This window comes from Pristiophorus japonicus, chromosome 2, assembly GCF_044704955.1.
Source record: "Pristiophorus japonicus isolate sPriJap1 chromosome 2, sPriJap1.hap1, whole genome shotgun sequence".
Classification (NCBI taxonomy): Eukaryota; Metazoa; Chordata; class Chondrichthyes; family Pristiophoridae; genus Pristiophorus; species Pristiophorus japonicus.
In genome coordinates this window covers 75070301-75081076 of record NC_091978.1, presented here as the reverse complement: position 1 = coordinate 75081076, position 10776 = coordinate 75070301, and the positions used below count along the sequence as shown (strand labels likewise).

Genomic DNA, 10776 nt, shown 5'->3' with positions numbered 1-10776 from the left:
TTATTCAACCAGAAGGGACTTTGCCCGATAAGGGAAGTGAACAGTGTGATGGACACCGAGAGCAGTCAATAATATTGCAGCAGGAGAGTCTTCTTCAAACATCTGGGCTACATCTTAAAGTTAGGTCACTTCTCGCTGCCAATAATCGGAATAATGCAGCCAACAGTTTAGCACAGTGCACTCCTGATAAATCAAAATCACTTTTTGTACTAAAAATATTGAATTATCCGCTGATTTGAATTAAACAACAGCATGTGAGAATTACGTGGTAGAAAATTGATTCAGCAACTTTGAATCAAGAGCAGTAGACTGTATTCATTCAAAATAGAGGCAGAGATAAAGATATATTCAAGAGCGAATTAGACATGGTCCTTACGGCTAAAGGGATCAAGGGGTATGGAGAGAAAGCGGGAAAGGGGTACTGAGAGAATGATCAGCCATGATCATATTGAATGGTGGTGCAGGCTCGAAGGGCCGAATGGCCTACTCCTGCACCTATTTTCTATGTTTCTGTGTTTCTAAATGATTTGTGTCTCGTCCAGGAGGGTTAGAGGACCTTCTCCAACCATGGAAGTCTGAGAGATAGGTTATTGGAGCCTCCCCAGATACAGGAGTGTGAAACAGAGAGTTTACAGAAGCCTCCCTGGATATAGATGTGTGAGAGAAGTGATAGGGGATCTTCCCCAGATACAGAGGTGTGGCGAGGTGTTAAAGGGACCCCGGACCTGTGAAGGAACAACACAGGTGGCAGCCCAGCCACCACAGGGGGGCAGCGCAAGCCAGTAAGAGAGGGAGACAAAGGAGAACAGGGCGTCACAGAAAAGCAAGGAAGTGATTGGTTGGTGAGTTTTTCTCTCTTTTCTTGCTTAAATTAAGGGCCTTAAATTAGGGGCCGGGATTAAAAACTATATCTAATTATATTTAATTAATTAAATACATTATAGATAGCAGGGCAGGCAATGCGTCACTGCTGCAGTATATGGAAGCTGGTGGACACCATTGAGGTCCACGGCGAGGTGGACCTGCAGCTCGAGGAACTTCGGTTCCGCGTTGATGAGCTGGATTTGAGCTGCAAACACTACGACACATCAGGAAGTGGGAGAGTTACCTGAATGCCGTGATCCAGGAGCTAGTCACACCAATTAGATTAATTAATTCAAATTCGATCCTGGTCAGGGACAGGAGGGTGTGACTACAAGTGAGGAAGGTATGGGAACTCAGAATGTAGTGCTAGAGGAGCACGGGCACTTGCTCTTGTCCAATAGGTTTGAGGCTCTTACTCCCTGTGTGTACGGGAGCAGGGACTGCAGGGAGGATGAGCAAACTGACCACAGCACCATGGTACAGGGGGCCATTCAAGTGGGGGGAGTAAAAACAACCATTGTAGTGGTAGGGAACAGTATCATTAGGGGATACATACAGTTCTCTGCCGTCGAGAGCGCGGGTTCCAAAGACTGTTGTTTACCCGGTGCCAGGGTTAAGGCAAAAATTTGGCAGATGGAGTATAATGCTGGAAAGTGTGAGGTCATGCACTTTAGCAGAAAAAATCGAAGAGCAAGTTATTATTTAAATGGAGAAAGATTGTAAAGTGCTGCAGTACAGCAGGACCTGGGGGTACTTGTGCATGAAACACAAAAGGATAGTATGCAGGTACAACAAGTGATCAGGAAGACCAATGGAATCTTATCCTTTATTGCAAAGGGGATGGAGTATAAAAGCAGGGAAGTCTTGCTTCAGCTGTACAGGGCATTGGTGAACCCGCACCTGGAATACTGCGTGCAGTTTTGGTTTCCATATTTACGAAAGAATATATTTGCTTTGGAGGCAGTTCAGAGAAGGTTCACTAGGTTGATTCCGGGGATGAGGGGGTTGTCTTATGAGGAAAGGTTGAGTAGGTTGGGCCTCTACTCATTGGAATTCAGAAGAATGAGAGGTGATCTTATCGAAACGTATAAGATTATGAGGGGGCTTGACAGGGTGGATGCAGAGAGGATGTTTCCACTGATGAGGGAGACTAGAACTAGAGGGCATGATCTTAGAATAAGGAGCCGCCCATTTAAAACTGAGATGAGGAGAAATTTCTTCTCTCAGAGGATTGTAAATCTGTGGAATTCGCTGCCTCAGAGAGCTGTGGAAGCTGGGACATTGAATAAATTTAAGACAGAAATAGACAGTTTCTTAAACGATAAGGGGATAAGGGGTTATGGGGAGTGGGCAGGGAAGTGGAGCTGAGTCAATGATCAGATCAGCCATGATCTTATTGAATGGCGGAGCAGGCTCGAGGGGCCGTATGGCCTACTCCTGTTCCTATTTCTTATGTTTTTATGTTCTTATCTCCTCTGGGCTGGAGAGGAACTTGGGGCTAGACTTTCCACTATGATCTCTATCGCCAAAAAATGGATGATATTTCCAGTCTTAGTGCTTTTTTTATTTTTCAGGATCGCTGGAATATCGCCCAATTTGAAAACCGCTAGTTTCTCCTTTTTAATTTGGGCGATAGCTTTAGTGATGTGAAATAGGCGATAGCGCTGTATTCAGTTGTGCAAGGCTGGTGTCCATAGCAACGGCCATTCTGCGCATGCGTGGTTTTTTTTCAGTAAAGAACTTTTCCCACGATTCGGGAGTTCAGGGATCATATTCGCATGCTCAGAAGACTGAAAGAGAGGGAGAGAGAGAAGGAGAGAGAAGGAAGCTGAAATCAAGTGTATGGAGTGTGAAAAATGTCAAACCAATCGAGTGATAGTAGTACGCAGCAGGAGCTGTCAGGGAGAAGGAGGGTGAAAGCATTCTCTGATGAGACCAATGAGGACCTGGTTAATGAGATCGAAAATCGGTAGGACCAATTAACTCGGCGTGGGTGTGGGAAACCTCCCCTTCCCCCTCCCCCCGCACATATCAAAAAATATGGGGCGATATCGCCGCCATAGTCTCATTGGTGGCCCACGATAGGCGTGAGGCAGACCAGTGCCGCAAGCAGTGGAACAGCCTGGTTGCTTCGACAAGGGTAAGTATTAAATTATTACATTTTAAATTGTAATGATGCACTGACTCATTAATTCGAATGTAAATCTGCCAGATTGTAATTAAGCTGGGTAATCTTGGGTAGCTTCCCTGCTAAGATTTGGACTGGGCTCGGAACCTGTGCCCTTTAAGTCTAATTTTGCTGAGATGCCTTACGTTTAATCAACTGTATTAATTATTATTATTGAAAGGAATGACTGGAAACAGACAGACCGCAAGCATTAGGCATTTTTACCACTTTAGTTTAGAAGGAGAATTCTTGTGTGCTGTGAGCAAGTCTTTAACTTGGGCACCGTCTCTTTTTTGGTTACGTTGGTGGATAGGGCACGACTGAGCACTGAGGGGTCTGGTCACCTTTACCCAGACTGTGTGAGTCTCTCCAGCTGCTGTCACTCACACAATGACCCAGCCTGGACTGGGGGAGAGCTGCCCTGGCTCACTGTCTGCCCTGGGACTTCGAGCACAGCCCATGAACACGGTACCCCTTCCCATTACAGTCCTGTAATTGCCAAGCTCACCAATGGTCCTGATTCCTTCCCCCCACCGCCCCGGGGGACCTCCATCGATTCAAATAAACCGCCTCCCTCCCCTCAGGCGCCGAATGGCATGGCCCGTGGATAGGGCCTTTCCTGGAAATTGTACGCAAGATGTTTGGTGTCAAGCATTCATAAACACGATCTTATTAAATATTTTCTCTGAACGTAGATGTCATAAACATGCATCCATTGTGGATACCAACCGTATTAGCATATAACCTTAACGTTAACAATGAGTAACATGTGGGGTGACTAATTGTGGATTACAATATCTGTTGTGTTTCCGTAATAGTATCTAGTCAATTAGTTTATGCCATGCTCTTGTCACGTTTGCAGAGGAAAATAATTAAGAATCATGCGGAGCAGAGGCTGACCAGGGAGGAGGGCCAGCTGAGCTGAACCCGCTCACTGACGTGGAGGAACGTGCTACAACACTACTGGGTACCCACAATCGTTCTGCCATCCGTGGTGGTGCAGATCCCGTTGTTGCGCCACGTGAGTAATGTGTAAAGCAGTGGTAAACCAGTGGTAATTTAAAGTCATTTAATGGCATTTCATTGTAATATATGAATAATGTAATGTTATGCATGCAGTTTCTGTACTCTTCTGTACTCATGTTAATCATATGTAACATCTCTCGTTCACATTTATTGCAGTAGTGTTGCTCCTCGTACATATGCCAGCGCAGCGCAAGCATTCTCATGTCTCCTCTTCTCTTCTAATAACCTCAGTTATATTTTCCAGCTCCCCAGGCACTAAGGGAGGCCCCTGCACCAACACCTTTATCGTTGCAGGTCGTCATCACCACGAGTGAGGAGGACAAAACAGAGCCTGATTTTTCATCTGTGGTACCTGCGGCCATGTCATCCTCAACGGATGAAGTAGCGGGGCCAAGCAGCTTGCAGCTGGCCGCTCCAAGGCATCCAGTGCCCACGCCGACCCCACAGAGGTTGAGTCGGAGAGGCAGGCATGTCCTGCGACGGGCAGATGTCAATGAGGAAATGGTGTCACTGTCAAGGGTGAGTGTTGACATAGGTCGAAAACTCCTCCAGGCACTTGGTGGGTTGATCAGTAACATTGCCACACTGTCTGTGAGAATAACGGAGGGCACGGAGCAGATAGTTGGGGCAATGGGGCGAACGAACGACTCTGTCGATGCCTTGAGGCATGCAATAGTTTTAGGATACGGCACTGCACCCCAAAGTGCCATACCACCAACTACCACGACAGATGCGAGACAGGAGGAAGAACTTCCTTCTGACTCAGAAGACGATTCTTCGCAAACATCTTCTCCTTCATCCACTGAGGTCATTCTGCCGTCGTCACCCCCATCCCCCCCCCCCCCCCCACAGCAGCAGCCCTTGAGGTGCTCTGCTACAAGATGTCTTGGTCCCATTACTCGTGGAATACGTGGCAAATGGGGGGTTATGAAAAGAGGGCGTCAAGGTACAGGAGGGAAGCGTGGCTGCAGGTGGGGGGGAGCCGTATATTATTGTTGTTATAAAAAGAAATTGTTGAATGTTCACTGTTCGGAATCATCTTTCATCTTTTCATAGGCAGTTCCTCGAATCGAGGATGACTTGCTTCCTTGTCGAAAAGTTCACAGGTGTTTCAATGATGGACCTAAAATTCCTGGTCCAAACTAAATCTTGAAGGGTGGAAGATGCCTGTGTTTGGATTTTTTTTAACGTGTGGTGACTGTTGCACACCAGCCACCACACGGGCTTGACAGAGCTAGGTCTTGGTCCAGTAGCAAGGATTAGCCAAGACGACTGGAGACCTGCTCTGCTGCACGGACCTAGTGCGCACACATATCGCAGCATGGGCTGGCCCGTGCTGCCCCTGGGCCCTTGCCTCTTCTGGGCCCCAAACTCTCGCCTCTTCTGGGCCCCGAACACGTCCCTCTACATCTTACTGTGCATTTCATGTCAGGTGAGAAAAAAGGCATTACATGTAACTTGAAGCCATACTGATTTGATTGACCACTCCTTCGAGGACTATCTGACAGTAGAAAAATCTGCTGTGGGATTTTGCTATTCAACACCTGAAGTAAAGGAAGGCTGTTTGCTATAAGAAGCTAATGGCACATTTTCATCATTGTCGATCTGGTTGCACGGGTAGAACAAGCGGTGAAGTGGACTTTCTTGCACATTATTTATGCAACTTGAAGCCATACTGATTTGATTGAACACTCCTTCGAGGACTGCCTGACAGGAGAAAAATCTGCTGTTGGATTTTGCTATTCAACATCTGAAGTAAAGGAAGGTTGATTGCTTGGTGGGAGGGTGCTGTTATATTATTTTGTTAAAAATTTTGTTCACTGTTGGGGGTTGTGGGTGGGGGAAGGTGGGGTTTTATACATGTTTGTTAAAAACAATGTAAAATTAGCTGATAAATTATTTAAACATGTTATTTAAGTTTATAATTGTTGTGAAGGGTCTTCTAATAATGTAAGGTGAAACATCAATACAATGGTTGGAAACAATGGCCATGGCCAGGCAAGGATGAAACATAACGCAACTGTCACCAACGTAACTTCACGCATTCATTTATGAGCTGCTGACGCAAGAGTTTTGCAGCTGTGTAACTACCACAGGGCTTTTACAGTGTTGGGGGGGGGCATGGGGGCATGGGTTCATCGCTAGACTGATCGTCCTCCTCCTCGTCCTCCTCTTCCGCCTGCCCTCTCTCCTGGGGTGGACCGGCAGTCCCATCTGGCAATTGTCCTCTCCTGATAGCTAGGTAATGCAACATGCACCACACCACAATAAACTCAGCGACCTGCTCAGGGTGGTTCTGTAGGTTGCCTTCTGAGTGGCCCAGGCATCTGAAGCGCTGCTTCAGCACTCCAATTATCTTTTCGCTAATATTGCATGCAGCTATATGGCTTTCATTGTAGCGCTCCTCGGCTTCTGTCTGGGGCTTACGCGGGGGGGTCATGAGCCAGCTGGCAAGGCCATATCCTTTATCCCCCAGCATCCAACCGTGACCTTGTGACTGACTCTTAAACAGGTCAGAGACAGTGCTCTCACGCAAGATGTGCGCATCATGGATGCTCCCTGGAAAATTTGCATTTACTGCCATGATTATTTGCTTGTGGTCGACAATGAGCTGCACATTCAGGGAGTGGAATCACTTTCAGTTCCAAAACACCTCTGCATCCTGTAAAGGTGCTCGCAGGGCGATGTGCGTACAGTCTATTGCTCCCTGCACCTTGGGGCAGTTTGCTATTCTCGAGAAACCCAAATCCCTCTCAGTCTGTGCCTCCCTGGTCATAGGGAAGTTTATAAAGTTCATCCTGCCTGTGTAAAGGGTTTCAACCACCTGTCGAATGCAGCAATGTGTGGTGTGCTGAGAGATACTGCAAATGTCACCAGCTGAGGCCTGAAAGGAGTCTGATATGTAGACGGAAAGTGCCGCAGTAACCTTAACCTCAACAGGCAGTGCAGTCCTGATGGTGCTGGTAGGCTGCAGATCACCCATAATTAGCTGGCATATCTCACTGATGACCTCCTTTCGGAATCGCAGCCTTCTAACGCATGTGTTATCAGATAAGTCCAAGTATGATCGCTTATCCCTGTAAATATGTTGGGTGTAATGTCTCCTCCGTGTGGGCAGTGTGCCATCTCTTTGATTGGGCACATAATGCTCTTCAATAAACCTTTTCCTATCTCTATTCTGCAACATTTGATTAGTCATCAAAACTGGGTGAGAAATTACAGGCCACATCACTATAAATCACTATAAATGCCCTTAAGTTGTCCTCAAGAAATATAAATGTGATTAGATTGGCAAGAGTCAAAAAGACCTTTAAAATCACTCACAAATTGTTTCTCCTGACAACCACTTCAAGCAGCCTTTTATTAAAGATCCTCCGAGTTAGGATATGGTGTCCGTAGTGCTGAGTTAAGGTCAGGTGATTGCAGCTTTTCTTCAGCGTCTTTTTGGGTCAACTATCGTTTGGGCGAAATCTCGAAAGTAGCGCTCAGCGATCATTTGGGCAATAATGGGGCGCTAGTTTCCATTATAACCAGTATTCTCGGCCTTGCACGAGGATAGCATCATATATATATTTTTTAAATAGAACGGGCAATGCAGCTCATTCATGTGAGCCGAAAGTTACACTGGCGATAAATGGACTATAATCAGGCACTAGTTTCTATTTTTCATCAAAAATGGGCGATCGCCTGAATCTCAGCGCTTATATGGGCGCTAAATAGGCGCTAAATGGGCAATGGTGTGCCAAAGGTCTAGCCCTTGGAGTGGGAGGGGGAAGATCCAGTTGTCGTGGTCCACGTGGGTGCCAACGACATAGCTAGGACAAACAAAAAGGTTCTGCTGAGAGATTATGAGCAGCTAGGGGCCAAATTAAAAAGCAAAATCACAAAGGTAATAATCTCTGGATTGCTACCTGAGCCACGAGCAAATTTGCATAGGGTAAATAAGATCAGATAGTTGAACACGTGGCTCAAAGACTGGTGTGGGAAAAATGGGTTTTGGTTTGTGGGACACTGGCACCAGTACTGGGGTAAGAGAGCTGTTCCATTGGGATGGGCTCCACTTAGACCATGCTGGGACTAGGGTCCCGGCGAATCAAATAACTAAGGCTGTAGAGAGGGCTTTAAACTAATTAGTGGGTGGGGGGAAGGTTCAGGTGAGCAAAAATGTAAAAAGTCAAAAAATAAGGAGAAGGCAATAAAGCAGGGTGGCACTGGGGGAAATGAAAGCCAGAGCATGCCAGGAAGGGACAGAATGTATAAACATAACAGTGAATCAGAAAGTGGGGTCAAAACAGGAAAAAATGGTAAAAAAAACAAATTTAAAACTTCTTTATCTGAATGCATGCAGCATTCGTAACAAAATAGATGAGTTGATGGCACAAATAGATACAAATGGGTATGATCTGATAGCCATTATAGAGACGTGGTTGCAAGGTGACCAGGACTGGGAACTAAATATTCAGAGGTATTTGACAATTCGGAAGGGCAGACAGAAAGGAAAAGGAGGTGCAGTAGCACTGTTAATAAAGGATGAGATCAGTGCGTTAGTGAGAAACGATATTGGCTCAGAAGATCAAGATGTTGAATCAGTTTGGGTGGAGATAAGAAATAATGGGAAAAAGTCAATAGTGGGCGTAGGCTACAGGCCCCCTATCAGTAGCTACACTGTTGGACGGAGTATAATTCAAGAAATAATGGAGGCTTGTAAAAAAGGAACAGCAATATTCATGGGCAATTTTAACCTTCATATTGATTGGACAAAAAAATTGGCCAGGATAGCCTTGAGGAAGTATATCCGGGATAGTTTCCTTGAACAGTACATCATCATCATCATCATAGGCAGTCCCTCGAAGCGATGATGACTTGCTTCCACGCCAAAAAGGGATGAGTTCACAGGTGTTTCAACGAAGGACCTAATATTCCAGGTCCCGAACTACATCGTTAAGGGTGGAAGATGCCTGTGCGTTGATTTTTTTTTAAACATGTTGCACACCACGTTGCGGAACCAACCAGGGAGCAGGCTATCTTAGATCTGGCACTGTGAAATGAGACAGGTTTAATAAATGATCTCCGAGTAAAGGATCCCTTTGGAATAAGAAAGTTGGATCTCAAACCAGTGTCCTAAGGTTAATTAAAGGAGACTACAAAGGCATGAAGGCAGAGTTGGCTAAAATGGACTGGGAAAATAGATTGAAGTGTGGAATGGTTGATGAGCAGTGGCAGACATTTAAGGAGATATTTCGTAACTCGCAACAAAAATATATCCCAATGAGAAGGAAAGAGAAGGGATAACCATCTGTGGCTATCTAAGGAAAAAAGGGATGATATCAAATTGAAAACAAGGGCATACAATGTGGCCAAGGCTAGTGGGAGGCCAGAGGATTGGGAAACTTTTAAAAGCCAGCAAAGAACGACTAAAAAATAATAAAGAGAGGGAAGATAGATATGAAAGTAAACTAGCGTAAAATATAAAAACTGACCGTAGGAGTTTCGACAGGTACATAAAAAGGATGAGACTGGGGACCTAATAATGGAGAACAGGGAAATGGCAGAGACATTGAACAAATATTTTTTATTGGTCTTCACGGTAGAAGACACTAAAAACATCCCACTAATCAAGGGGCTATAAGGAGGGAGGATACAATCACTATCACTAAAGAAATAGTACTCGGTAAAATAATGGGACTAAAGGCGGACCAGTCCACTGGACCTGGTGGCTTGCATTCTAGGGTCTTAAAAGAAGTGGCTGCAGAGATAGAAACATAGAAACATAGAAAATAGGTGCAGGAGTAGGTCATTCGGCCCTTCGAGCCTGCACTACTATTCAATAAGATCATGGCTGATCATTCACCTCAGTAGCCCTTTCCTGCTTTCTCTCCATACCCCTTGATCCCTTTAGCCATAAGGGCCATACCTAACTCCCTCTTGAATATATCCAATGAACTGGTATCAACAACTCTCTGTGGTAGGGAATTCCACAGATTAACAACTTTCTGAGTGAAGAAGTTTCTCCTCATCTCAGTCCTAAATGGCTTACCCCTTATCCTTAGACTGTGTCCCCTGGTTCTGGACTTCCCCAACATCAGGAACATTCTTCCTGCATCTAACCTGTCCAGTCCCGTCAGAATTTTATATGTTCCTATGATATCCCCTCTCATCCTTCTAAACTCCAGTGAATACAGGCCCAGTCGATCCAGCCTCTCCTCATATGTCAGTCTTGCCATCCCGGGAATCTGTCTGGTGAACCTTCGCTGCACTCCCTCAATAGCAAGAACGTCCTTCCGTAGATTAGGAGACCAAAACTGAACACAATATTCCAGGTAAGGCCTCACCAAGGCCCTGTACAACTGCAGTAAGACCTCCCTGCTCCTATACTCAAATCCCCTAGCTAAGAAGGCCAACATACCATTTGCCTTCTTCACCGCCTGCTGTACCTGTATGCCAACTTTCATGACTAATGTACCATGACACCCAGGTCTCATTGAACCTCCCCTTTTCCTAATCTACCGCCATTCAGATAATATTCTGCCCTCGTGTTTTTGCCACCAAAGTGGATAACCTCACATTTATCCACATTATACTGCATCTGCCACTCGTTTGCCTACTCACCTAACCTGTCCAAGTCACCCTGCAGCCTTTTAGCGTCCTCCTCACAGCTCACACCGCCCCCCAGCTTAGTGTCATCTGCAAACTTGGAGATATTACACTCAATTCCCTCA

At 45.7% G+C, this 10776-nt stretch overlaps 1 long non-coding RNA gene across 1 annotated transcript; it reads left to right on the top strand.

Moving 5' to 3' along the window:
- Positions 1–88: 88 nt before the first annotated feature.
- Positions 89–5878, top strand: LOC139230574 (uncharacterized). Its single transcript, XR_011587955.1, has 4 exons — positions 89–842; positions 3894–4052; positions 4302–4576; positions 5114–5878. It is a non-coding gene; the product is annotated as an uncharacterized lncRNA (long non-coding RNA).
- The last annotated feature ends 4898 nt before the right edge of the window (positions 5879–10776 follow it).